The sequence below is a fragment of the Triturus cristatus genome, chromosome 5_1 (genome assembly GCF_964204655.1).
Source record: "Triturus cristatus chromosome 5_1, aTriCri1.1, whole genome shotgun sequence".
Classification (NCBI taxonomy): domain Eukaryota; kingdom Metazoa; phylum Chordata; class Amphibia; order Caudata; family Salamandridae; genus Triturus; species Triturus cristatus.
The window spans coordinates 472,709,822-472,736,395 of NC_140587.1; the positions used below are offsets into that span (position 1 = coordinate 472,709,822).

Sequence of the window (26,574 nt, forward strand, 5' to 3'; positions counted from 1 at the left end):
CTTCAAGGAGTAGGGCTGACTGTTCGGGTTACTTGCCTGTAAGCACATGACTGGTAGTGCATGGTAGCAGAATGGCTAAAAGTTTAAAATGACTTATTAATGCTCCTACAATCCCAAATCTAGGGAATGACGCAGAGGCAGGATAGCAAGACACCTTGAGTTACACTGACTTCCTGTTCACCTAAGAGAGGCTTCTGAGACACTTACTAGAGATGGTTTCCATCCTCCCATATCTTAGAACACTGATGGTAATTCATGGCTCCCAGGAGGCGTCTATGACTTGGGTACATTCACCCTTGGTATGCTGCTGAACTATCATAGCTAGGGAAATTATTGGCACATTGGAGGCATCGGTGACATAGATTGTGATACATGGGCATGTCAGTCAAAGTCTATCCAAGTATTTTAGTAGCAAATATGAATACTTAAGGAGAATGATAAGTTGACGTTCAGTCATCCAACATGGTCTAATTAAAAATGTGGTATTTCAGGAAAAAATTGTTCTTTTTAAATGTGTATTTTACAGCACAATGTGTGCGTTTTCACACGCTGACAATCCGAGGTTTGGGGAAAAATTACTACATTTTCAACAATGTATTCAAAACAGCTATTTGCAAGAAAAATAGTACTAGTGGCCAAATCTATAGCATTAGTGAAATATGTCTGCTGCCCTAACCTGTAAAGTCTGCGTCAACTGAGTGGCAGCATAGCTATATAAGGATGTAATATCTGTCTAAGTCTGCAGTGCACTGCCATGAGATTGCAAAATTGGTGTCTTTTTTATTTTTTAACCTGGTTCCTTCGAATGAGACTGTCAGTAATAAGATATTATTGAGAATCTACTTGACATAAGCAAAATGAAAAAGAAATGGATTGTAGGGCGATGCTAAGGTACATGATAGGCATTTAATTGCATTTTCTGTATCACCTCGTTTAAAACCTTTTTAGGGTCACTTTTCTAAAAATTGCACTATTCTGACACCATTTACTAAAATGTGTTTTGGGGCAGGTGACTCTGCAGCACTTACAAGAAGATTCGGGCTTAGCTGACACACAATGGAAGTTCTGGGATTTTTCCTGAGTGCCCTTTCAGAAAATATGCCTTTTAGCAATTTTGTAAAAAACAATGCATTATTTGACCTCATTCAAAAAAAGAAACAACCACTGAACACACTGGACCCCGGAGGACCTGCTCACTGTGCTACATGCTGTGTTTCCAGACAGGTGATATGCCTTACCACTTTCAAACGATGCCAGCCAGCACTGTTCTGTACACTTCAGATTGAAGAGTGTCACAGGAACAGCTTTTTTTCATAACTGGATTCCTTCCCGAGTGTTTTTTTTTTTACAATAGCAATAGAGAAGTTCTCTCTTAATTAACAAAGTGGAGTTGGAAGAATCAAATCAATCGCAAGAGTTACCAGCAGCGTTTGTATAGCTTTGCTAAAAGTCAGACACAATAAACATTGGTTGGTACTTTACTCAAGCGCATATTACACAGATTTCTGGAGAGCCATTGCTCTTCCTGATGTGACGAGGTTCTACTCACTGCTTAGGAGCAAGTTAAGTGAGCTGAATTTGACCCACCCTTTATCAGGATTTGGAACTCTTAATACCTTGCACTGCAGAAATGTCTAACTTTTTGTCAGCGAGTTCCTTGCCCTAAGTATTTTAAATCTATCCCTGATATTTTCTTCAGAGGTTTTGTACATCCTGGATTACATCTTCAGCTCCTCCTGGATTATTTTCTAATTCTGCTGGATGTGGTCCTCATCTACTCTGGTTCGGGGTTTGTGAGAGCCAGGTCCATCTACAATTCTCAATCTTGAATGATCCTTGCCAGCTTGTTTTTTTTTATGTTCTTAGGCTTTTGTCTCCAATTAGAGATCCTTCAGGGACAAACCTGTTCCTGCCAAGCGATATTCGAGAGAAACTAGCAACACAGTAGCTACAGGAAGGAGTCACCCTGACATCTAGCAGGTTCAAGAAGAAAAGGTACAACCACTGTGTCCAGCAATTAACATGGCGAGGTAGTGGTTACAGCCTCCATTTTTGCTACTGTGCTGCCGGTGCATCAGGACTTGCCCTAGCCCTTAATCACTATGCCGCTACCTGCTGCTGTCAGCACCACCACCATCTTTATTCGACTCTTAACATTGAAGGGGAAGAGCTCCAAATTGTTTAAACTGGTTGTGTCATGAGCACCAGATGCCACTATTTCCGTCAGTGGTGAGGTTGATGGTGGACACTGCTACTGACAACCCATCACCTCCACTTCCTTCTTGGCATCAATCACTTTCTACCTTTGCTACTAGTGGGTTTCTACCAAAACCATTTGCTATGAGGTATAAGGGCGGGTCGGACATTAGGCTTATCTAAAAAAGGATGATGGCAGGCCACTATAATTTTGGATACGTCTAACCAATGACTTGATTGCAATGACATCTAATGCTGTTGATGTGTGGTTGTTAGAAATGGCATCCTAGACGTGGTTTCCCCAAACTGTTTGCCTTCAGAACTCCTGTTTTTTACTGACTTCGTTTTTTGCTGGCCCTAGGATTCTGCACATTTTACCACGGCTGACCAGTGCTAAAGTGCTTGTGGTCTTTCCCTAAAGTATGGTAACATTGGCTTATTCACAATTGCTATATTTAATTTACTTCCAAGTCTCTAATAAAGTGCACTACATGTGCCCAGGGACTGTAAATTACATGCTACTAGTGGGCCTGCAGCACTGATTGTGCCAGCCCTTCAAACATGTCTCAGGCATGCTATTGCAGAGCCTGTGTGCAGTTTTAAACTGTCATTCGACCTGGCAAGCTAAACCTCTTGCCAGGCCCAAACATCCTATTTAATACATATAAGTCACCCCTAGGGTAGGCCCTGTACAACCCAAGGGCGGGGTGTAGTGCATTTAAAAAGTTGTACATGTACTTCTAAGTTTTACATGTCCTGGTAGTAAGAAAGTGGGCATTTTCTTGCCTTAGCCATTTGGTGCCTGCAGCATGTCTCTGATCACATGTATAGGGTGGGTGACAGCTGGGCTTTGTGTATGCCATCTAGACATTCACACAATGGGAGCTTAGGGGTGACCTGATAGGACACCCGGACAGGATGGCAGGGAGGAGCTGGACAAAGCCTCATTTTTCACCTGAATGGGCTGTGCACTGCCAACACACAAAGGGCTGCATAGTCCCCTGTAGTGAGTCTGGAGACAGGATAGAACGGACAGGGCCTCTGTGCACATGCCTTTGAAGTTTCCCCCACTTCCAAGGCACAACTGGGTATAAATACTGGATCTAAGACACCACCACTTCAGTACACTTCTGGACCTGTGGATTCTTTGCCAGGAAGAAGGACTGGTGTGCTGCTGAAATGACTGCCACTCTGCTAGATTGCTACTCGGCTGAGATCCTCCTTCACTTTGTTGACCCACTGCCTGCTGCCTTCTTGCCTGGGTGAGAAGGACTGGATCTGCATCAACTGAACTCAGAGGGACTACAATGGCTAGTTGGCCGGCCTCCTGATCTGAAGGCTCAGGGACATATGACTTCCAACATACCCATTTCTGCACCTCGACTCTGCCATCTGCGAGTTTGCCCTGCCAAGTGGTGCCACTCCAGTCCTGGACCATTGGAAGGGAGGCATCAAATGCTTGCTTCAGTAAATCCCACACATCCTCACTCAAACCGGCACAGTGGCACCGGTGCGTGGATCAGAACTGGCGCATCGCTTCTGTTGCGTGACCAGAACCTGTGCATCACCTCTGGTGCATGGCTCGGCCCGACACATCACCTTTGGAACCACCACTGCGCGACACTCTACCAGGTGCAATGTCTGCGCATCTCCATTGACAGCAGCCATGATCACAATGCGGAGAACTCTGCAACGCAGACCCTGTGCTCCTCAGAACAGACGCATCGCTGCTGCTGTGTGGACCGGGACCAGCACATAGCCGCCACTGCATGGATTGGCACCAACACATCGTTTCAATTGCACCATGCATCCCTCGACATCAACGCATCCAGGATCAATGTACTTTTGTTCAGCAAGCCAACCCTGGTCCCTGTCGCCAGCTCACGCTCCATCGCAGTAAGTCTGAACTTTAGGCTTTGTCCTGGTACAGCGCGACCAGATACCCCAAGTAAAAACTTATTGCTTCTAAGCAATATTGTATAGTTTATTCTTTTAAAAAAAATCATAACTCAATTTCCTATTTGATGTTTGTAGTTTTGGTCTTGTTTAGTCGGTAAAATATCCTTTATTTTTTTAAATAGGAGTGGGATCTATTTGTCTGGTGTTTTCACTGTTTGCACAAATACTTTACACATTACCTTCAAGTAAAGCCTGACTGCTCTGTGCTAAGCTACCAGAGGGTGAGCACAGGTTAATTTGGGGATTGCTGGTGCCTTACACTGACTAGGACTGTGAGTGCTGCTTGACTATGGCTCATACCTCAGTCAGGGCGAGAAAGCAAAAGTCACACAATTGATGGACGGAATGCAGAACAAATCAAAACATTCACCCCCAGTCAAGAGATCTGGGTTAAATCCATCATTCTTTTGCTCACCATGCCACCCCCGTTTAGACCTGGCTATATGCAAATCAGTCTTGACCCTGTGCCTCATGGGAACAGTCCAGCCCGAATTACCAAGCCAGGTCCTCCCTGGTACTGGTTGTGTGGCATGCTTGATATCACTCACGCTGCTGCTTTTGGTATGATGGAAGACGATCAGCAGACAGTGGGCCACTGATGATTTTTCTTGTCATATTCAACCGATCGGAGAGTTTGTAGGGCCTATAATTTACACCAAAACAAACCCGGACATGAAATAAACCATAAATTTCAAATAATTAATACAATATTTCAGTTACTAGTCTACAAATTCAAAAATACTGGCAGTCATTAGGCAACTTACTCCTCCGTACTACCCAGAGGCAGTGGCGAAACAAAAGTTTAAGGGGCCCCCCTGCAATGTACCCAGGGGTCCGCGCTCCGGATTTCAAACTGAGCGCTCAGGTTTAAGTACTGTGCTGATGGGCCCCCTGAAGCTCGGGGGCCCCCCTGCCCCACGGGGGATGCGGGGGCCTGTGTTACGCCCCAGCCCATAGGGTCGATTCTCTCTGGATTTAGAATTTTCCTCAGCACTTGATGTGATGGATTTGTATAATCAATCAACTCTAAACAGGCCTTTAGTCCCATGGTACAATTAAAGAATATCAAAGGAGAACACTGGCTGAACTGCCTGTGCAAACAACATCCATTTGGTGCAAAATCAGTTTGGCTGTTCCCTAATTTATATGGTGTTGGAATGTGGTTTATTAGTAGGGTTAAGTAGGCACCTACCACTAGCAATTAGGCCACAATCTCAATATAAGATCCAGTCAAGGTCTCAAATTATTCCCTCGCTCCCTGCCTGCTCAAAGCCATCAACCCTTCGTAGGCTTCACTTAGGAGACAGGTGGGTAAAGCATTTAAAAACACCAATACATAAAATAAGTAAGGCAAAACATACAATAAAAATCCGACACTAGTTTACATAAATAGGAAATATTTTTATGATTAAAATGACAAAAATCTAATGTAGGGAACTGGAGATATGAATTTTTAAAGAATAAACACTTTCTAGGGCCTAAAAGCCAATGCGCTACTTTGGGACACCTGGTTACGCTCACTGGGGCAGAGCCAAAGTTTACAGGGAGAGTGGGTTGGATACAGTTAGGCAGACTGCAGATGTGCACGGCGAAAACGCCACGGCATGGAGATTCAAGGGGTTCTACCTAATACTGCCAGATGGGGCAGTTCTGAAAGAAACTCCCTCACACTTGGAAGCACATTAAGATATTCGGACACAAGACTAAATAGTCTACCTCTCCAGGTGCAGAAATTGTTAGAACCCCTTCCGGGTTGGAATTTTCACCGCAACTAAGAGACTACTTGAAACTGACCCAAGTCCTGAAGAAGTCGCGGGGTAATCCCCTGTAACAGCGACAAAACACGTGTTGGCTAAGAAGGCTTAAGATCTTTAATTAAAAACATCTGAAAATACAAAGACAAGCATCATTGTGATATTTGATGAAACTTTATGTATTTACTTTTAAAAGTGTGCAGAGGACTGGTATATATAGTAGAGTGGTCTGCTGGCCACACACTTGGGGATTTGGTGGTTTTTCCCTACCTTATGCACCGTGCCAGATTACCTGCCATAACTGATTTTTACTTGTGATAGACCTTAGAGCGCCATTTTCCCTATTGCTGACCACCGACTGTATACCTAAGGGATACAGTTAGTGGTAGTCAAGTTTTTACCTTCTGACTCGGTCACATTTTTGGAGCTTTGACACAGTTACTGTTGGAGATTCCTGGGGGTGCTAAGGTCTACCAGGTAGGTAACCTTAACCTTCTTCTCTAGGATTGTGTAGGGCCCAGTCCACTTGTCCTGGAGGGTCCGGGGACCTACAGGCTCCATCACCCACACCAATTGTCCTGGAGTGTACTCAGGCATAGTAGCCTTACCAGAGATTTATGAGCTCGTGGCTGGCCTCCAGTATACTGCTTGCTTTGCACTTGTACTCTGCAATGTGAAATGTCAAGCCTAGTACATAATCAGGCACATAGTCCTTGGCTTCCCAACACCCTCACACCAGAAACAAAAACCCTCTTACAGGGTGTCCAAATAGCAATTCAAAGGGGCTGAAGCCAACTCCTTTTTGTGGCACATCCCTGTATGCAAAAAGTAGGCATGGGCGGAGAAGGTCCCATCTCCTCCCGAGTTTGTCAGACAAACCCATGATCATGCCCTTCAGGGTCTTATTGAGCCCCTGCACCAGACCATTAGTCTGGGGATGATATGGGGTGGTGCACTTGTAGGGAACACTACATTCTGCCACTTCGCCTTCAGATAGCCAGACATGAAATTTGTGCCTATATCTGAAACCACCTCCTTTAGGAAATCCACTTTGGTGAACACACCAAGTAGGGCCTAAGCCACTGAAGGAGCAGTGACTGTCCTGATGGGTATTGCTTCAGGATATCTTGTGGCATTGTCCACTACCACCAATATAAATCTGTTCCCTGATGCAGTTAGTAGGTCTAGGGGACCAACAATGTTCACCCCCAGCCTCTTAAAGGGGGTTCCAACCACTGGCAATGATATCAAGGACGCCTTTAGCTTGTCCCCTCTCTTGCCACTGGCCTGACAGGTTGAACATGAGCTGCAAAAATCCTTCACTTTGGTGGACATGTTGGGCCAATTGAAGTGGTTAACAACCTAGTCCATGTCTTACTCTGACCCGCCAATGGGATGTTGTGGCTCAATGTGAGGAGGAATTCTCTATACTTTTGGGGGACCTCCAACCTCCTGGTCGTTCCTTCCTTGAGGTCTCTGGCCTTAGTACATACGACTCCCTAATCCCAGTAGACTTTGTGTAATCCACTAACACCACCCTTTTCTTGCCTGGAGGCGGTTTGCCTCAGGCTCTCAAGAGAGGGACCATCTCTCTGTTCCTGACACAACTCCTCTCTGAAGGGTCCACACGTTCCTGTCAATTCAACCAAGCCAGACAGATCTTGAAAGGGGTGGAATCCCTACCTTAGAGTTCAGATCCCCCTCCTCAGGCTCAGATTCCTCCTACACCTCTGGAGATCTTTGGGCTGGCTCATTAGACGCTGTGTCCCTTTCTTGGTCATTGGAAGCTTGGCCCATTGTTCCAGGTTCCAAATGTCTAGCATTTCCATTCTATGCTGTCTGTGACCTGGTCACAGCACATACCCAACTCAGGCAGATCCTGCATCCTAGCATGAACCATTCTCACCACCCCTCACCAGTCAGACGCTTCAATATAATTTCCCAGTAGTGACTCTACTGGGAAGACACTTTACTGGAGTGCAGGAGACACAAAAGACTTCTTAGGGCCTGTCACACCTCCCCATTGCAAACTCACCACTGTCATGGGATGGAGTTTGGCTCTGCTGTCCGCATAGGTTACCTGATGATACACATCAAGTCTGATCTGCCTTGGGGAGATCACTTTCTCTAAAATTATAGTCACATGATCTTCTGTATCCCTCATAGCCTCAGCCTCAGTTCCAATGATTTAAGGCCTTTGCCTGAACCTCTCCATACTGGGAGATAAGGCGGCCAGGGTTGCAATTTCAACTCAAGGACACAGAGGTTGCCTCTGTTAAACTCTTCTACATCTCTAGGACAATCTCCGCCCCCACACAAACAATGCCAATCCCGTGGGACTGCCACATGTGAGTGGCTTCTTTGTGTAGACGGCATCCTTCCTCTTGTGTCTGGCTGAAGACAGTCATAACACATCCCTGCCTTCATAAGGTCAAGGAACTTTTTCTGCCTTGGCAGAGTCATAGGACTTCCCCTGATACCCCCTACTCTTGAAAGTGGACTGGCTCAGGGCCCCTCCCCGTGCAGGTGTTTGTGGACCTTTAGAGGACTCTTAATTTTTTATATACTTTTTTCCCTAGGCTTATCCCTGGGGGGTGGGCCATTCTCATCTTAAGGGCCCTTTCAAATGCAGTCAGCCATTTGTCAATGTGGACCCCTCTACATCAAACCCACCAACCCCATGGCATCTCATCATCTTCCTCATTTTCGCTGCCACCATTTTTTCTTGTTTTTGCCTCTGCTCACTCCTCTCTAGCTTGGTCCAACTTCTTCTCTGTCAGAGCAAGGATGCTAATGAACAAGTTACTTACCTTCAGTAACGCATTATCTGTTAGAGACAATATCTACCTGCAGCTTCCTTAGCTTTGAATTTCCCAGGCGTCAGACTAGATCCGGAAACTTGTGTGAGCAGTTATCCTGTGCACCCATCAGGTGGCTCCATTCGGTTCCACACGGCACTGGATGTGGCGTTGCCGTGACCTGTAAAGGCGCCACCCAGGTGTGCCGACATCAGTTACTTTACAAGACTTTCCACACCAGAAGCGCAGAACCATGAAGTGAACTAAGTAGTGTGTTCCCAAACTATGGCCCTGAAAAGGGAGCAACACTATCACTATAAATGTGTCAGCAGAGCAGAGAGGCATGGGTGAGTCTGTCAGTAATCTGCAGCTAGATATAGTCTCTACCAGATAATGCATTACCAAAGGTAACGTATTCATCTGATAGAGACTTCTAGCTGCAGATTCCTTCCTTTGAATTGATGCCCAAGCCATAGCATCCAGGTGGTGGGCTGCAGACAAACACTCTAAACTAAGAAGTCCTGCAGGACCGAATGAGCTAAGTGCCAGTCCCTGCGGATGGGACTGTCCAGGCAGTCGTGCATGGCAAATGTGTGCAGGGATGCCCACATTGCTGCCTGGCAGATATCCAGGTCAGGAACACCACGAGCCAACGCAGTGGTCATAGCTTTTCCTGTGCTGAAATGGGCCCGTATGCCCTCAGGAGGATGCTTTTTGCGAGGATGCAGCAGATCATGATACAGAGAATGACCCAGAGCAAAATGGCTCGCTTAAGAATTGCCCGACCTTTTCTAGCTCCTACATAACTCACGAAGAATTGGTCGTCCACACGGAACCCTTTTGTGCAGTCAAGGTAGAATAGCAATGCTCTTTTTGGGTCCAGACGGTGAAGTCGATCCTCCTCTTTAGAGGGATGTGCAGCAGCATAAAAGGTGGGCAGGATGACAGATTGTACCAAATGGAATTGGGGCACCACTTTAGGCAGGAAAAAAGCCCGGGTATGAAGCAACACCTTATCCAGGAATACCAAAAGATAGGGAGGCTTGGATGATAAAGCCAACAGCTCATCCACTCTCTTGATAGCTCATCCACTCTCTTGATAGATGTTATTGCCACTAGAAAGGCTGTGTTGATGGTAACCAGCCGGAGGGGACAATTGTGAATCGGCTCAAAGGGAGCACACATGAGATAAGTGAGAACCAGGTTCAGATCTCACGGAAGCATTATGAAGGGCGAAGGGGGTAACCTATGCACAAGCCCTTATGGGAACCGAGTTACAACAGAGGACCTCAATAAAGAGGGTTGGTCAGGCAGCAGCAAGAAAGAGTATAGAGCAGAAAGTTAACTCCTGAGAGTGGCAAGAGCAGAGCCCTGCTGGGCAAAGTTGAGAATAAAGAGAAGAATATCAGAAAGAGAGCAAGAACGCGGGTCAATAGACTTTTCTGTACAATATTTAAAAAAATGTTGCCAATGGCAGGCGTATACTGTTTTGGTGGAGGGCCGCCTGGCCGGCAATATAAGTTAACAAACTGCGAGAGGAAGGTCAACTATCGCCGCTCAATCTCCACAAAAGAAGAAGAAGAGTTGACAGGTACGGGTGGAGGACCCTTCTCTGCTGCGGTGACAGAAGATCCTCCGGATGGGGCAGCCTGATCAGAGGGTCAATGCTCATTTTCAGAAGCTCGAAATACCAAGCTCTCTGTGCCTGTCCAGAGGCACAAGAATGACTTGGGTCCAGTCGTTCCTGATTTTCATGAGCATTCTGGGCATAAGTGGTATAGGCGGAAAGGCGTACAGGAGGCCTGAGCGCCACTTGAGACGAAAAGTGTAGCAGAGTGACAACTTCTGTGGAAACTCCAATGAGTAGAACGGCTGACATTGTGTGTTCTCTTCTGAGGAGAAGAGATCTAAGCAATGGTCTCCCCACTGCTGAAAGAGATTTTGCACCACCTCTGAGTGGAGACGCCATTCGTGAACCGCTAAGCATCGACGCCGGAGTTTGTCTGCCCTGGCTTTCAGAGAACCTGCCAGGTGTGAACCGGCAGGGTTATGTCCTGCTGTTTCAATCATGTCCAGAGACACTGGGTCTCTTGACAAAGGGTCCACGACCCCACTCTGCCCTGCAGTACCACATGCGGTAGTGTTGTCTGTGAACACCTGCACCAACTCCCCTTGACAGGGGGAAGGAATGCTTTCAATGCTAGTCTGAGTGCTCAAAGCTCCATCAGGTTGATGTGGAGTCCGGATTCTGCCAGAGATCAGAGTCTGCTGGAGACCAGAGTCCTCAGATCTCCACCGCTCCCAGATGGCAGCCCCATCCCAGGAGTGACGCATAAGTCACTACAGTGAGATTCGGTTAAGGAAGGGAGAGGGGTCTGTCTCCGACCCAATCGCGGTTCGTTAGCCACGACTGCAGATCCTTTGTAGTTCACTCCGAGATCTGCACCATGTCAGAGGGTGCCCCCTGATGCTGAACCCACTGGAACTTCAGGTCCCACTGCAGAGCACGCATACGCAGGAGGCCATGAAGCCCAGCAGCCTCAGAGTCATGTTCACCGAAATCCAGGAAGAAGGCTGAAACACCAGTATCATAACCTGAATCCCTTGGACTTGCTGCTCGGGAGGATAAGTCCGAAACTGCAGAAGGTCTGACGTAGTCTGGAGGTGGGATACGACAGTCTGGGGGAGAGGCCGCCTTCAACAGCCAGTTGGTAGGGAAAGACTGATCCCTCCCCCCCCCCCCCAACCTACGCAGATGAGCTGCTACTACCGCCATCACCTTGGTGAACACCAAGGGGTGGTGGTAAGTCACAAGGGAAACCCTTTGAACTAAAAGTGCTTGTGGCCTACCTTGAAACGCATGTAACGGTGGGCAGGCAGGACGGGGATGTGAAAATATGTATCCTGCAAGTCCAACGCCACCAGACGGTCTCCTTGGTCTAGAGCAGGCAAGACCCGAGCCGGACGGAGCATTATGAATTACTCCTTTTTGAGGAAGAGATTGAAGGTTCAGAGGTCTAGAATAGGATGAAGAACTTTGTTCTTTTTGGGTATCAGAAATTAGCGGGAATAACAACCTCTGCCTACTTCAAATATCGGAACCCTTTCTACAGCCCCCTTGGCCAGGAGAGCTGTAACTTCCTCTTGGAGGACGCTAAGATGATGCTCTGCCAGCCATTTATGAGATGGCAATAAAGTGGGAGGGAAAGTTTGGAACGGGAGGGAGTAACCCCTCTGAATGATTTGCAAGACCCATTTGTCCAATGTTATGGACTTCCAGTAGAGGAGATGATGTTGGATTCTCCCTCCAACTGGGCACCCATGGTCTTGCAGAACCAAACTAGGAAGGTTTACAGGCTGCAGCTGGCGTGGAGTTGGTGGCGGATGACTTCTGGCTACCAGTACCACAGGATCGGAATGATATGCATCCACGTCCTTGTACAACTTGGGCAGGTTGCGCAAGACAGAGGCTGGGATATGTCGGACGTGGCTGATGTGAGGTGGCACTGAGAGGTCCAAGAAATTGGCCATAGCCCGCGAGTCCTTGAAGCGCTCCAGCTTCATGTCTGCCTGCTCTCGTGCTGGACTTGGCCCTTTTTGCAGGGTCATCTCAGAACTTTTTGCTTTCCACCTGTATTTTTTCTGACCTGTTGTTGGTGGTTTTATGACTCTGGGCACTTTATTACTGCTGATCAGTGCTAAAGTGCATGCGCTCTCTCTTGTAAACTTGGTAAAATTGGTCTACACCTGTTTGGCATATTTAAATTACCTGTAAGTCCCTTGTACAGTGGTATCCCATATACCCAGGGCCTGTAAATTAAATGCTACTGGTGGACTTGCAGCGCTGCTTGCGCCACCCACCTAAGTAGCCTTTCAAACCTGTCTCAGGCCGCTGCCACTGCAGGGCCTGCGCGTGTAGTTTACTGCTGCCGTGACGTGGCACTTAAAGTAGTTGCCAAGTCTGCAACTCCCCTTTTACTCCCTTTAAGTCACCCTTAAGGTAGGCCCTAGCTAGCCCTATGGGCAGGGTGTTGTGTAGGTAAAAGGTAGGACACACATAATGGTCTACTAGGTATCAGTATTCCGGCCGCTATATAAACGGTATGCTATACGAGTCTATATGGGTGATAATACTGAGGTCAGTAGCCTCTGGAAATGGTGTGTCGTTTGTGACACTTTTTTTATGGTAACAAAAAGCGAATATATCGAATTGAGCAAGTTGCTTTACATGGACAATAATAATAATCTTCAAAAGATCTTTTAAAGGATGCGTTCGTGTATTGCACTCTTAAAGTTCCGCTACTGAATAAGACTGAAATAGGACTTCGATTGATGACAATTAAGTCACAGGTCACATTTTTATGTACTTTGCAGATTGACACCAGAGATGAATTCACGCTTTTTACATATAAAGTGAAGTCCACATTTAAAACATTTAGTGACCGCACAGAGACTTATGCAAATGAACCACGTTCGATTCTATTAGTGTTTTCTAATTTTTTATTTATATGAGAGACAGGCTATTGCATATACTAATGACTAATGAGTAGAAATCCATGCACTTTTCAATGTATTATTGATCTGATATGTTGTCACTGTACAAATAATATAGCATGTTCTTCAATACATTGTATACTATGATACATTTTTCTGTTAATACATTGAATATACTGTGATTTTATGTCGGAATATAATATGAACATGTGTTGAATCAAAACTTAGGAGCTAAGACACAATTGTGTTTGTTTATAGACATACAGAATTTCACGTGCGGTGCTGTCAACATTGTTCTGGCACTATACTCATTACCAAAAAAGACAGCACGCCGATGAGGTATGAATCACAGTATTAGAAGTGACTTATTAACATAGACAATATCTTGATGTAAATTAGAAGTCAGGGGTGATCTAATATATGATCTATGAATTTATTTACTGACTATGAGACAGCCAAATTGAATGAGGTATCGTAAGTAAATGTAAATGTAAATGTTGTAGACTTGTAAAGCGCACAGCTGCCCCAGCAACGGGGCGTCCCGGCGCTGTAGACCGCTGGGGAACCCATCCTGGCTATCCCTGTGAGATGGTCCCTTTCTGGGTATCTCCAAGGTGAAACCAGGCATCCCTGGCGTCTGTGGGGGGCCGTTGTAGAGATGAGGCAAGCTTAATGCCCAGAGTTGCCGAGTGTGTTCCTGGTTAGAGTAGGTACCGAGGCGAGAATTATCGAGTCCGTTTTGACCCTGGTCCACGACCCTGCCGCGTCGGGAATTGAACCCTGGTCCCTGGCCGATTCTCTGCTTACGGGTCTGCCGCCTCTAACCAGTGAGCCACACCTCTCCACAGTATATTTACTATAGAGTTAATACAGTTATTATACTACTTTAAAGCACTACAGAGTAGATGTGTTCCTTCCTTAATAAATTAAAATTGCGAAATTCCAGGTACTATACAAAGCAGCTCCCCAGTCCACTAAGCTTGTATTGAGAATATTTTCCATTCGCAAACATAAATTATGCGTAATTGTCATTGGTAGAGTATTGTGATATATAAAGTGATATAAATTGTTATTTAGGTGGTATGTAGAGGTCCACCAATGTTTTAGCACACAAATATTGTATATAAGAATTGTAAATAGTGTTTTTATAAATTGCTTTTTAGCCCTGAAGAAGTCCCAAGAGGGATGAAACGCGTTGGCAAAGCAATCATTTGATGATTTTAAAGGAAGATAATTGATTTTCAATAAAGAATGGATTAAATAAAGCTACAATCAAGACTTGCGTCGTTTATAAATAGATATATGCATGGGAAGCCTAATAACTGTTATTTTGTATTGTTTCTACCACAATAAGCCACACTATATTGGGTAAAGAATAAATACACATCTCTCGGGTGCAGGATCAGTGTGTAGTTTGGCAACGGTGGTTTTTAACCACCAAATTGGGGTGTATGTGGGTCACACCCCAGATCTTACTGCACCGAGGCACAATATTAATACAAGGCAAATTTATTGGTGACGTCCGGTGCTTTCCTCTAAAAACTCTGACCCTGTTTCTTTGGTTAATATAGTTAATCCTTGAGCTTAGAAGCACATTCGACCAAAAAGAAAAAGCTATATATAACGAGTCACTATGGATTTTGATGATAACAGGGAGGAGCTACTGGGAGACCTATTTGGCAAGAAGAATAATGATACTGTACAAGTATCATCCAAAACATCAAAGACTGAAGGTCTAAAAAATAAGTTTATACGCTTGGAGAGATTATAAAAACAAGAGCTCGCCAAATGGTGGGACGGGGCAACACTTTAAAAATACCTAGAAAATAGGTGCATCCCACGTGGTCTCCGGATTCTCATCTTCCCGAACTATGAAGATTTGGATGAGGATCACCTAGGCGAGTGGGAGGATAGACTATATAAGGCCTCCTATAATATGATGGATATTCTGATTCGGAACTCGGAGCGTAAAGTTAAAAAGATTAGAGATGACATTGCACAATTAGAGAAAGAAATCAGTGACACCAATATGACGGATGTCATTCAGAAGAACTATGTTATAATGAAAAAAGAGTTAGCTAATTATCAAATCTATTTGAAGGATAAAAAGCAGGAAAAAATACAACGTGATCAGGGTGATTTTGAACGGGGGAGGATCTTTACTTTTGCTAGAAAGTTTGATGACATTCCCAACAAACTGCCTCAAGCCCCTGAACGGGCCACTAAAGATCCAAGTGTTTCGTCCAGTATTGCTTCCCTCTCTTCAATAGGGAGTGATTTAAGCAAGGGTCCCAGCTCGAGTATGATTAATATAGAACCACCATCTGTTTTTTTAAGAGAAGTTCAAAGGTTCCGATTAGGGAACAAAAAGAAAAACCAAACAGAAGAACAAGTAGGGGTGGCAAAAAATACAAGGGCCGGTACAAAGGCAAGGATAGCAAATGGACAGACCAAATAGATGAGGAGATTGTGAGCCCTAGCGTGGACAGCAGTGATACAGAAAATAAAACGAACACACTAAATGTGGTTAACTTATCTTCACGAGTTTTGAGTGAAGGAGAATTGTCAGTCTTGTGCAAAGGATTAAACTATTGTCCAACTGAGAAACCATGTTTAGAAAATGTACATGTTGATTTATACAAATTTGTTCGCAAGTTACGTTTAAAACAATTTTTTGATGAACATCCAAAAGTACGTGATGTGTTGGTTGATAATGCATGTAAGTCTGATCTTACCATTGCTGACATTGATGAGTCACATACTATAGCAACACTTTATGATGAAGTGGAAACTAATGATCTGGTCGATTTTGCACGCAGTCTAGATGTTGTAGAGGACACCACAGTGGATAGTGGATTACGAAATACTTCTAAGTTTATACCTCCAAATCAATCATGTGCTTCAATAGATGAATTTGCACTAAGATTTACACAGGATCTTTATCATCTAGAGGAAACACATAACATACATAGTAAATGCAAACATGTGTTTAATTTTACCAAAGTAGAGAAAATGTGTTTGAACACACTCAGAGATGACAAGAATATAGTGATCCGCGAAGCGGATAAAGGAGGTAACACAGTCCTGATGGACTATGCAGACTACGTTACAGAAATAGACCGTCAGCTTAACAATGTACAATGCTATAAAAGACTCAAAACAAATCCTACAATGCAAATTGAGAGTAACATCAATGCCAAATTATTTGATTGCCGGGAGTCTGGTCTAATTACTGATCAGGAATATAGATATCTTTTTGCTCAAAACTCGCGTCATCCCTGTATCTACATACTCCCCAAAATACATAAGGTGGGTAAGTTTCCCACGGGCCGCCCTATAATATCAGGAAATGGCGGTCCTACAGAATATCTAGCGGAGTACATAGATACGTTTCTTCAACCTCTTGTTAGAAATCTTCCTTCTTATATAAGGGACAGTAAAGAACTACTCTGTGAATTAGAAGATTTTCAATGGGAAATAGACAGCTTCACGCTCGTTGCGATGGACGTGGAGAGTCTATATACATGCATAGAGATGACCCAAGGCTTAAGATCTTTGACATATTTCCTGTATAAAAGGAATGCCAGTCATTTGGAGCATACCCAGATGTTACTGGAGATTGCAAAACTAATACTGACTCAAAATGCTTTTTTACATGGGGAACAGTGGTTCCTACAACAACAAGGGACCACGATGGGCTCCAGATTTTCTCCATCTTATGCCAATTTATTTATGGGACTATATGAGATGGAGCATGTCTGGGGCCCAAGAGCGCATCACTGGATTGAGAACATTCTATTCTATGTCCGGTATATAGATGATATACTGTTGATATGGAAAGGCAGTGATGAAGATTTGCAAGAATATTGTCAATATCTCAATGATAATAACTTTAATGTGAAATTGACATCTAACCATTCTAAAACAGAGATCACATATTTGGACCTGCGACTATACACTCTGGGTGATAGTATTCAGAGTGACATATTCAAGAAAACTACTGCATGCAACAGTGTGTTGCATGCGGCCAGTTGCCACCCTAGTGCCACCATTATGGCCATTCCGTTTGGCGAAATGGTGAGGGCACGACGTAATTGTAGCCAGGAAAATGATTATGAAAGAACATTGAGAGGCATTGAGGGAGACTTTAAGGCAAGAGGATATAACAACACTTGCCTGAAAAGAGCCTTGACTAAGGCTAAAGGATTACGCAGAAAAGATACTCTTGCAGACAGAGTGAGAGGTGATAGAGTGATTCCTCCGAGTGCTTTTAGGGACAAAGTAATTAACCTTGCTCGTGAAGGTCATTTGGGTAGGAGTTTAACAAAAGCTCGGGTGAGGGAGAAGTACTGGTGGCCTAGTATGGATCACATGATCGAGGCTGTGGTTAAGGACTGTTTGTCTTGTGCTGCTAATGATAAGTCTCACACCCCTAGCAAAGCTCCTTTGTCTCCTGTTGAGGTTCCCGAGAAGGTATGGACGAAGTTGGGTTTGGATATAGTAGGCCCATTTGAACTGTTACCTTCTTTTGAAAGGTTTGTTATTTTGCTGGTGGATTATACCTCTAAGTGGGTGGTCACCAAGTGTGTGTCTGTGGCTAACACGAAAACGGTGATAGACTTTCTTAAAGATGTTTTTGTTTCAGAAGGAGTTCCAAGGTTCTTGGTTACAGACAATGGGGTACAATTTGTTTCCCATGAGATGTGTAACTTTCTTAAGGATTTTAACATTGTTCACCAGAAGACAACTTTGTACTCTCCCCAGGCTAATGGGTTAGCTGAAAGGATGAACAGGGTGGTTAAGAGTTGTGCTCAGCGGGCTCTGGAGTTGAGGATACCCTTTGGTACTGTTTTGAGGGACACCTGGTGGGCTCACCGCACCACACCTAATGCTATCACACTTCAGTCTCCTTTTGAAGATTTGAGGGGGAGGAAAGCTCCTTCCAAGTTGAATCCTAGTTGGTTACCTGCTAGTGTTAACAGTGGTATGTCTGCAGACATGAGACGTACCAGGGTTACTGATTACCAGAGGAGGTATAAATCAAGTTATGATTCTAGGATGAATGTAAAATACAAGAAGTGGTGTGTTGGAGATCAAGTGCTTGTGAAGAATCCTAGACACACTTTTAAAGGTAGATCTGGTTTTCTGGGTCCTTTCACCATTGTGGCCATCAGGATGAATGTGGTCAGAGTTGACACAGATTGCTGGTGGAGTATGTCTAGACTGGTCAGATATTCTGGTGATTTCCAGGATGTGGGAGTTCCCAGACCTGCATTGACGGGTGTAAGAAGTTCTGATGGTAATGGTGCCTTTGGTGGAGGGGAATCCAGATCTCATTCTGCTAGGTGCAGAAAAGTGCCCATCAAATTGAGGGATTACGTGTTGCATTAGGGTCATCTTCATTTTCTGTGCAGCTGCCCTTTTGTAGCTATAGTAAAGAAACTTTATGCTGTTCTGTGCTTATTTTTACCTTTCCTGTTTTAATTTATGTTTGTTACAGAGTGTCATCTTCTGTAATTATTTTATTGTTGTTTTCTTGAATCTGAATTTTATTGTTAACATGTGTTAGCGTTTGTTTATTGGGAGGGGGATGTGTTGTGATCTGTATTTAGAATATTGGAATACTCTCCATGTAATGGAATGGAGTGATGAATTGGATGATGCATCACTCATTCCAGAGGGAGAGAGAGCAACGGAGTAACGTTGGTGCTGTGCTATGGATCCGGCTGTTTTGTCAATAAACCATTGACTTCCAACCTTTTAAGTGAACGGATTCCTTATTGCAACGCCGCTATGCCCAGGGATATGTCTCGACATTGGATGCAGTCCACAAAAAAGACTGCATCCATATATTAATCCTACATTAATTCAAAGATGAAAGAAAATACAGATATCCGTATAATATTGTTAAGAAGCCACAATGAGGGTATATCATTATTTCATCACACCCATACAATGCTCAATTGTGTATTTACCCGTGTTAAGATGGCGCCAATGAATACGCACCTATGCAATGCTCAAATTGCTTATTTGCCTGCGCTAAGATGGCGCCCACGCATATGCGTGTAGTCATGTGATTACAAAACTTCTTTGGAAAGATTACAGGTGCAAGTACTTTTGAGAGAGGATAAAAGACTTTGCAATGGATAGTTCGTGTTTTCTAACCACGTTTTTGATTCCAGTGCGGCATGGACATGGAGAAGGCAACATAGCAATGTAAGCTTTTTTACCGTTTCGCTGAGTAATGGATAACATGAGCCACGTGCTATAAACACTATACTTAAGACGCCCATGTAATTATTTGCTATATTTACTTTCACGTTTTATTAGGTGTTTCGGGAAAGTGCATTATCGTGTGCAGAGTGGTTGGGAAAGGGGTCGGGGTCTCTGATGAGTTCTGAGCAATCCCGCTGTGAGGGACTTACTTGTTGATGTTATTTAGCCCCGGGGAGGGGGTGGTCCCCGCGGCATGGGGGTCTGCACGCCCCCCCCCCATTAATCTTTCTTTAGCCCCGGGTAGGTGGTGGTCTCCAGGGCTTATAGAGACCATGGAGGGGGGCCTTGTGTCCCCCTTCCTTTTCATCAATAAACCCCCAGGGATTTGGTAGTTCCTGGGGCTCAATGACCCTCAGGAAGGGGCCCGTGCGCTCCCTCCTTTTAATAAAAAATAAAAATACGCACAAAACATGGCCGACCCGGGAGCTGTATTTAAAAAAAAAGTGCAGGAACCTTTTGTTTGCTTGTTGGTTTTTTTTTGCCACGGATTCACGGTACTGTCATGTGTTCACAGCTAAAAAAAACAAAATACGATTTTTGGCACTGTCGGGGTCACAGGGGGACCCCACGACCACACCTGGGAGGTCAAGGTATTCCTACCTTGCACCTTTTCTTTTATTTAACCGTTATTTGTGGAACTCAGCTGAAGCGGAGTCCTATGATGGCTGCCAACAGTTCCTGGTTGAAGTATTGGCAGCCAATCAGATCTCACCATGAGATCTGTGCTTAGGCTCCACCCAGATATTCTTATTTGCTTTCCCTTAAATTACTCAACAACTACTGAACGGATTTATACAGGATAACTGTACGAGTGATCTGCAAACCAAAAATCTACCTTCTTGCCAAATTTGGTGCAGTTCAGTCCTGCGATTCGGGCTGTACTCTTTTTCAAAGCTACTACAGGAATTAACATTGGAACTCGTTTTTGTTTTTTTTACCCCTCCCCCCTTTTTTCCCGGCCTCCGCTTGACGAATCACCCTGAAACATTCCATGCACAAGACTCACTGACACTTTTTGACAAATTTTGTGAAGATTCTTCGAACGATGCTAAGGATATAGGCAAGTAAGAAAAAAAAAAAGTTTACGATTTTTCTATTGAAACATGGTCCTAACTATAACTACCTACTGGTGACCGCCAGTAGGATATATATATATATATATATATATATATTCTCATTCTCCGATTCTCTCTCTCTCTCATTCTCTTGCTCTCTCGACAAGGGGCCACTGCAACTGCAGAAAATAATCATCACAAAGGCTTGAAATTAACAAGAAAATGGGCTAGAACGATAATGGAAAACCTAAATTTTATGGAAAATAATTACGGGAGTTTTACTGTAGCAATGCTCCAATCATGTTCCCAGCTCCCTGGGGAATGAATGGGTCAGTGAACTCTAGAAAAGGGTTGTGGAACTATTTTCCTCACAAGTAACTTTAATTGTACATAAAAGTGAACATACAAGGTTAAGAGCAATGATAGCGATCTTAAGCTGCGGCAAGGAACAAATGTTAATAATAAATAAGAAAGTCTCAGATTGCTTAGGGGGCTCTACATAGCTCTTTGGAGCCTTTCACCTGTAGGCCTCGACTGCGAGGTCCTGCTCGTGCATGGTGGTGATGGATTTCAAAACTCGATCAACAATGGTCCCTTTGAAATGATGAGGAAAGGAGTGTATGTATATGTGTTTGTATTTTATATATATATATATATAAACATATATACACACACATACATATACACACACATATATACACACACGCACATATATATACACATTATTTTTTTTCCAACACTAAAGACACGTGCCTTCAAACAAAATATCATTTTGTTCCAGCACGAAAGCGTGCAAATCAACAGCACAAGCAAATAAGCAGAATTACGCTTTGGGCTACCTTCTCCCTTTACTCGAGATGCACAAATAACCATGCCAACACCGAATCCATGAATCATTTATGCTTAAACTTTTGCATGCAGGTTATCTGACTACAGTGCTGGTAGAGTGCCCTATTCTGGGCTGGCATCTCGAGCAAGACAACATACCTTTATAAGAGAAATTGCACAGCATGCCTGATCTAGTGCACTCCTACTACACTGGGTACAGGCCCTCCAGACACATAAGACTGGAGCTTCTCTCAGGGGTCTACCACCTAGCGAAGTTTGGACTCCATTACCAGATACCCAGAGGGTGACGGGGACGGGCTCTCGCTGGTGACAAGCCCCACAGTTGGGAATTGATGCCATGATCATAAAATGAAAGCAGGATTAGCTTGGTCTGTAGGGCGGTGTTCCCATGCAATGCTAGCTCACGAATCCTCGTAACACCGGCAGTTTACGCCAAATAAATCTTTTGAATTTCGCGCCACAAGGACAAACAATGCCAGCTTCTTGCTGGTTATAATGTGGACGGTATATGTCAGGCAGCTATGAGACCAACAGTCAAGTGATGTCCTTGGGGGACGCAATCCACCCTAGGAGAGGGGCCAGAGGAAACCCCACTGCAGTACACCATGCTGTCCCCCGCCAAAAGACGTTCATAGTATCTCCCGGACCGCCTCTGGAGGTAATGAGCAAGCAGACAGGAAAGCTGACCTTTTTCTCATCCACAGTGATGGAACAAGATTACTTTCTTGCAGAAAAGACATCAGCACACAGTGGATCAAATTATACATAATGAACTCTGCTATCTCCCTAGAATAAGAATTCTAATTGACACTTTTTTATGCTACTTTTCACCTAAGAAACACCATGGATTTCTGCTACAGTCACCATGTATCTTCCAGATGAGCACAACAGTGCATATATATTTGGGATGAGAGTAATATTGCAATTTGGCATACACACAAAGATCATACAAAGTACATGGTGTCCCAAACACACAAATCGCACCATACAAGCTTGATGTGACATCGCCAAGAAACCAATATAATAGGCAAAAGATATTAGAGGAGACACTTGAAAAGGTTAACAAGATTAATTCTCATCAAGAAGGCATTTGATCTTTCTCTCCCGAGTGCTCAATACAATAGTGAGCGCTGAGATGGAGCACTCTCGTCAGTCTACCTCCATCAGTATCGGCTGGTTCAGCATGAGCAAAAGAAGCTGCTTGTTTTTTTATTTCTTAATGGCAAATCCCTCAATTTATGAGAAGTCACAGATCCCCTCACAAGAGAAAGACGTGATGCATCGGTCCAAGAGGGTCACTACCCTGATTGGAATGGGAATGCAACTGTATGTTTAATGATCGAAAGACAAAATGCATGAATGATTACATATCACGCGGGTATGAAAGCTCCAAACAGTTTGAATATAATCCACACGGAGGCCTGAACAACAATAAACCCCATGGCACGTGTACTTGAGCTCGTCGTCAGCTGCTCCCACCACTTTTCCCCCCTCGGACTCCTCATCCGTGACCTCCTTCCACTGCACTTTGCCTATACATGTAAACCAAGCCTTTGTTCACCCCAGCGCCATTTCCGGCAGAGAAATTCAAGGCCCTGTCAATTTAGGAGCTGAAATAGTTACTGTATCTCTTGATAACGTGTTACCAGCCCATCCTCCTCCCTTCCTTGGGCGTTAATTTGCCCTCCTCCTGAAAAGAACACAGCCTTCTTGAACACTGCCTAGAAGCATATCAACACGAGGAGACGCTTTGATGCACAAGCGCCTCTCAGTTGAAGCGACACCACAGCCGGCAGCAACTGAGACTCTCCCCCATTTGAATAGTAAAGTTGCATCACTCCATGACAAGCACCCCCAAGTACTGCACACCAACCTACCTCACTGCCAAGGTTTTTAAAATATATTTGTATTGGCACTATGTACATACTTACGCCACATTACAGTGGCAGTGATCCTCTTGGACTTGAGTGCTGCCTTTGACACCGTGAGTCATCAGGTGCTCCTCCAACGTCTGTCAGAGGTAGGTGTCTCAGGGACGGCCCTGAAATGGTTGGAATCTTTTCTTTCTGACCGTTTCTACCAAGTCTGGGAAGGGTCAGAGCAATCTGCCCTAATCCCTCTTCAATGTGGAGTCCCGCAGGGCTCATCACTGAGCCCTACCTTATTTAATATATATATGACTCCACTTGAAAGAGTGGTCGCCCCCTCGGGGGTGAAGATCATCAGCTATGCTGATGATACTCAGCTGGTGGTGGGCCTCACTCAGCTGGCGGAACATCCTGAGGTGTTACACGACTGCCTTGCCAATGTTCTTCGTTGGATGTCTATCTCCGCTCTCAAGCTTAATGGAGGTAAAACCGAGCTGATGCTCCTGGGCAACTCCAGCCCCTCCATTATTGCTAGCTGCTGGCCCCGGTCTCTTGGCGACCCACCATCCCCCAAGAAGGAGATCAAGTCCTTGGGAGTATGGTTGGAAGAAGACCTGTCCTTCAGGACTCATGCCAGGAAGACTGCAGGGGTTTGCTTTGGCTTACTGAGATCAGCCCGAAAGGTGCTACCTCTGCTTCCTGATTCAGCAAGGAAGCTACTGATACGTGGCCTGATTCTATCGAGGCTTGATTATGGGAATGCGTTGTTTCTCGGTGCTCCTGAAGCGACCTTCAAAATCCTCCAACAGGTGCAAAACGCAGCTGCGAGAGTCCTTATGGATGTTTCCAGGAGGCAGTCTGCTGCCCCGGCCCTCAAAGCGCTTCACTGGCTCCCCGTGAAAGAGCGGGTGAGATTTAAAGCGCTATGTACAGCCCACAAAATTCTACATGGCAAAGGCCCCCCCATCCTTGCTAATATGGCCCGTCCTTACAAACCCCCACGTCTGCTACGCTCGGACCAAAAACACCTTTTGCAGTCAGCGAGAGTAAGAAGAGCTCGTTCTGGGGGCAGGCGCTTCTCTGTGCAAGTGGCCTCCCTCTGGAACTCTCTCCCCCTCAAGATTCGCTCAGAGCCTAAGATCCTATCTTTTAGGAAACTTCTTAAGACTCATTTGTTTCCTTAGCAGTGATTAGCTGTGTCTTTCCTTCTGATCTTTTGCGCCGGGATGCCCCCGGGTAAGCTGAGCGCATTACAAATTTCATATTATTATTATTATTATTATTATTACAATGTCAAATACGTTGCATGTTTATGTCGGCTTACATATGGTGTAGTACATCGATGACACATTCAATATTTAGCATCAGGTCATTTTACAGTTTCGTATTCGGTTAACAAACATAACTTATTAACATATTATCCGACCCTCCTCCCTAACCCTCTTTAAATATATATAAATGCACGCTTCATTGCTCCTTTCACCACTCAATGCGTTCGTCAGGAGCGCTGCGAATAGTAAGATTATTGCCCTGTGTATCTGCCTGGATATGTATCCGGGATAAGGGCTTCCGGTATCTACAAGCGTGAAGTATCTACACAGCAAACGTGTCATCGCTTTAATATATGTGTTTTGACATATTTACCCAAGGAAGGAACATGATAGGGGAGTTCACGGAGGTAGCTAAAATGTTTTTGGGTAGATGATTTCAAAGCTATCAACATACTATCCAAACTTTGGGCAATTAAAGTTCTTTTTCATCCTGCACGTTCTTCCCTATGTAAGGGCTCCCTTTCGACTTCCAAACATTGCACAGCTATTGACTGCCATCTTGTGGTGGAAGGAGGGTTGGTTCTTTTTTCCAATTCACGGGTTTGTTTCCGTGAGCCAATATTACCGCTAAAGCAATTAGCTTCTGCGGCTTTGCCCTGATTCGGATGTGTGGAAAGACCGAGTACACACGGCTCCAGTTACATTATAAACTTCGCAACCGGCGACGGTAGTGAGTGCAGTTGTGCTCCAATTCCAAAACAATCACCGCGAACCACAGGCCACATAATGCGAGTGAGTAGTGTCAGACTCCGTACAATTACATCGAGGGAGCTGGGGGGAGGCTCCGTGACACATCTGGTCATTTTCTGAGCTATAAAACACCCTCTAATGAACATTCTAAACTGAATACGTGTATATTGTGCGTTGCACGATACTTTATATGGATATATAAGGATGTTTTCTATTCGGACTCGTGTAAGTGCCCGGATAAATCGGCTTCCCATTGTGTGCGAAGCATACTATATGTGATACATCCGTATGTCGCATGAAGGCGCCACATACCTAGGTGTCTGCTATCGCCCAGAGTATGCAGTGTTTGCATAACTGCATCTGTGGGCGGTGCAGATGATCATATAGACCACAGTATATGTAGTGCGTGTTTAATTCTCTCCAAAGTGAGGAAAAGCCCGCTTGGAATATTATAATATTGTACTAATGTCTAAAACTCTTGTAGATGCCCATTCAAGAATTATGCCCCAATCGTGTCGATCCCATTTACAACCCAAGGACACAGCTGGGATGAGGTCAGCCAACCTAAAAGGTACCGAGAGTCCTAATATTGGGGTCTCAGGGGTGTAATGAATGCTCCAGGCACGACAATTATTATTAAATATGTGTATTTATTAGAGCTCAGTAACGCTATTACATCAACCTCTCATTCCTACTCTAAACTGCCCTAGTATTCCTTTTTCAACCTTCTTTTCGAGAACTCCTATCTTAAACTTCTAAATGACATCACTACAGTATTACATTCTTCCCCTTCCCCCCCTAAAATGAGTGAGAAAAATAAAAAATAAATAACAGTGTTCAATAAGTCTCTCAGGTCTTTTTGAAATTCTTTCAGACTTTCTTTGTATCCCTTCACTTTGTTGGTCATTTGAGTGTATAATCTCTTGTTCAATATTTGGTGTGATTTTTCAGAAGAAAGTTTTGTTTCTTGTTATTATTCTGTCATCATTTCTTGCAGTCATTGCTGTTCCTTGAACTTTTGTCATTTCTAAAGGCACAGTATGAAATCTACTCTGTGACTTCCTCACTTGCTGTTGCCGAACCAATACAAGATCACCAACTTGATAATCTTGGCTCTGACACGTCCTTCCTTTTTTAGCATAGTATTTCATTTTCTCTTTTGCCTCCTTGTTTTTTCCACCTCTTCCTTATGAACTCTCGGAGGAAGTGGTGGTAGATGTGGCAAACGAGTTTGCCTTGATTGCCCAAACATTAGGTCAGAAGGACACTTTCCAGTTGATACATGTGGAGTATTTCTATAGTCT

The 26,574-nt window shown here is 44.4% G+C and overlaps 1 protein-coding gene across 1 annotated transcript in view; it reads right to left on the reverse strand.

Annotated features, from left to right (window-relative positions):
* Positions 1–26,574, reverse strand: part of DECR1 (2,4-dienoyl-CoA reductase 1) — a 224,030-nt gene that overhangs the window by 67,672 nt on the left and 129,784 nt on the right. The gene's annotated exons all lie outside the window — the stretch shown is intronic.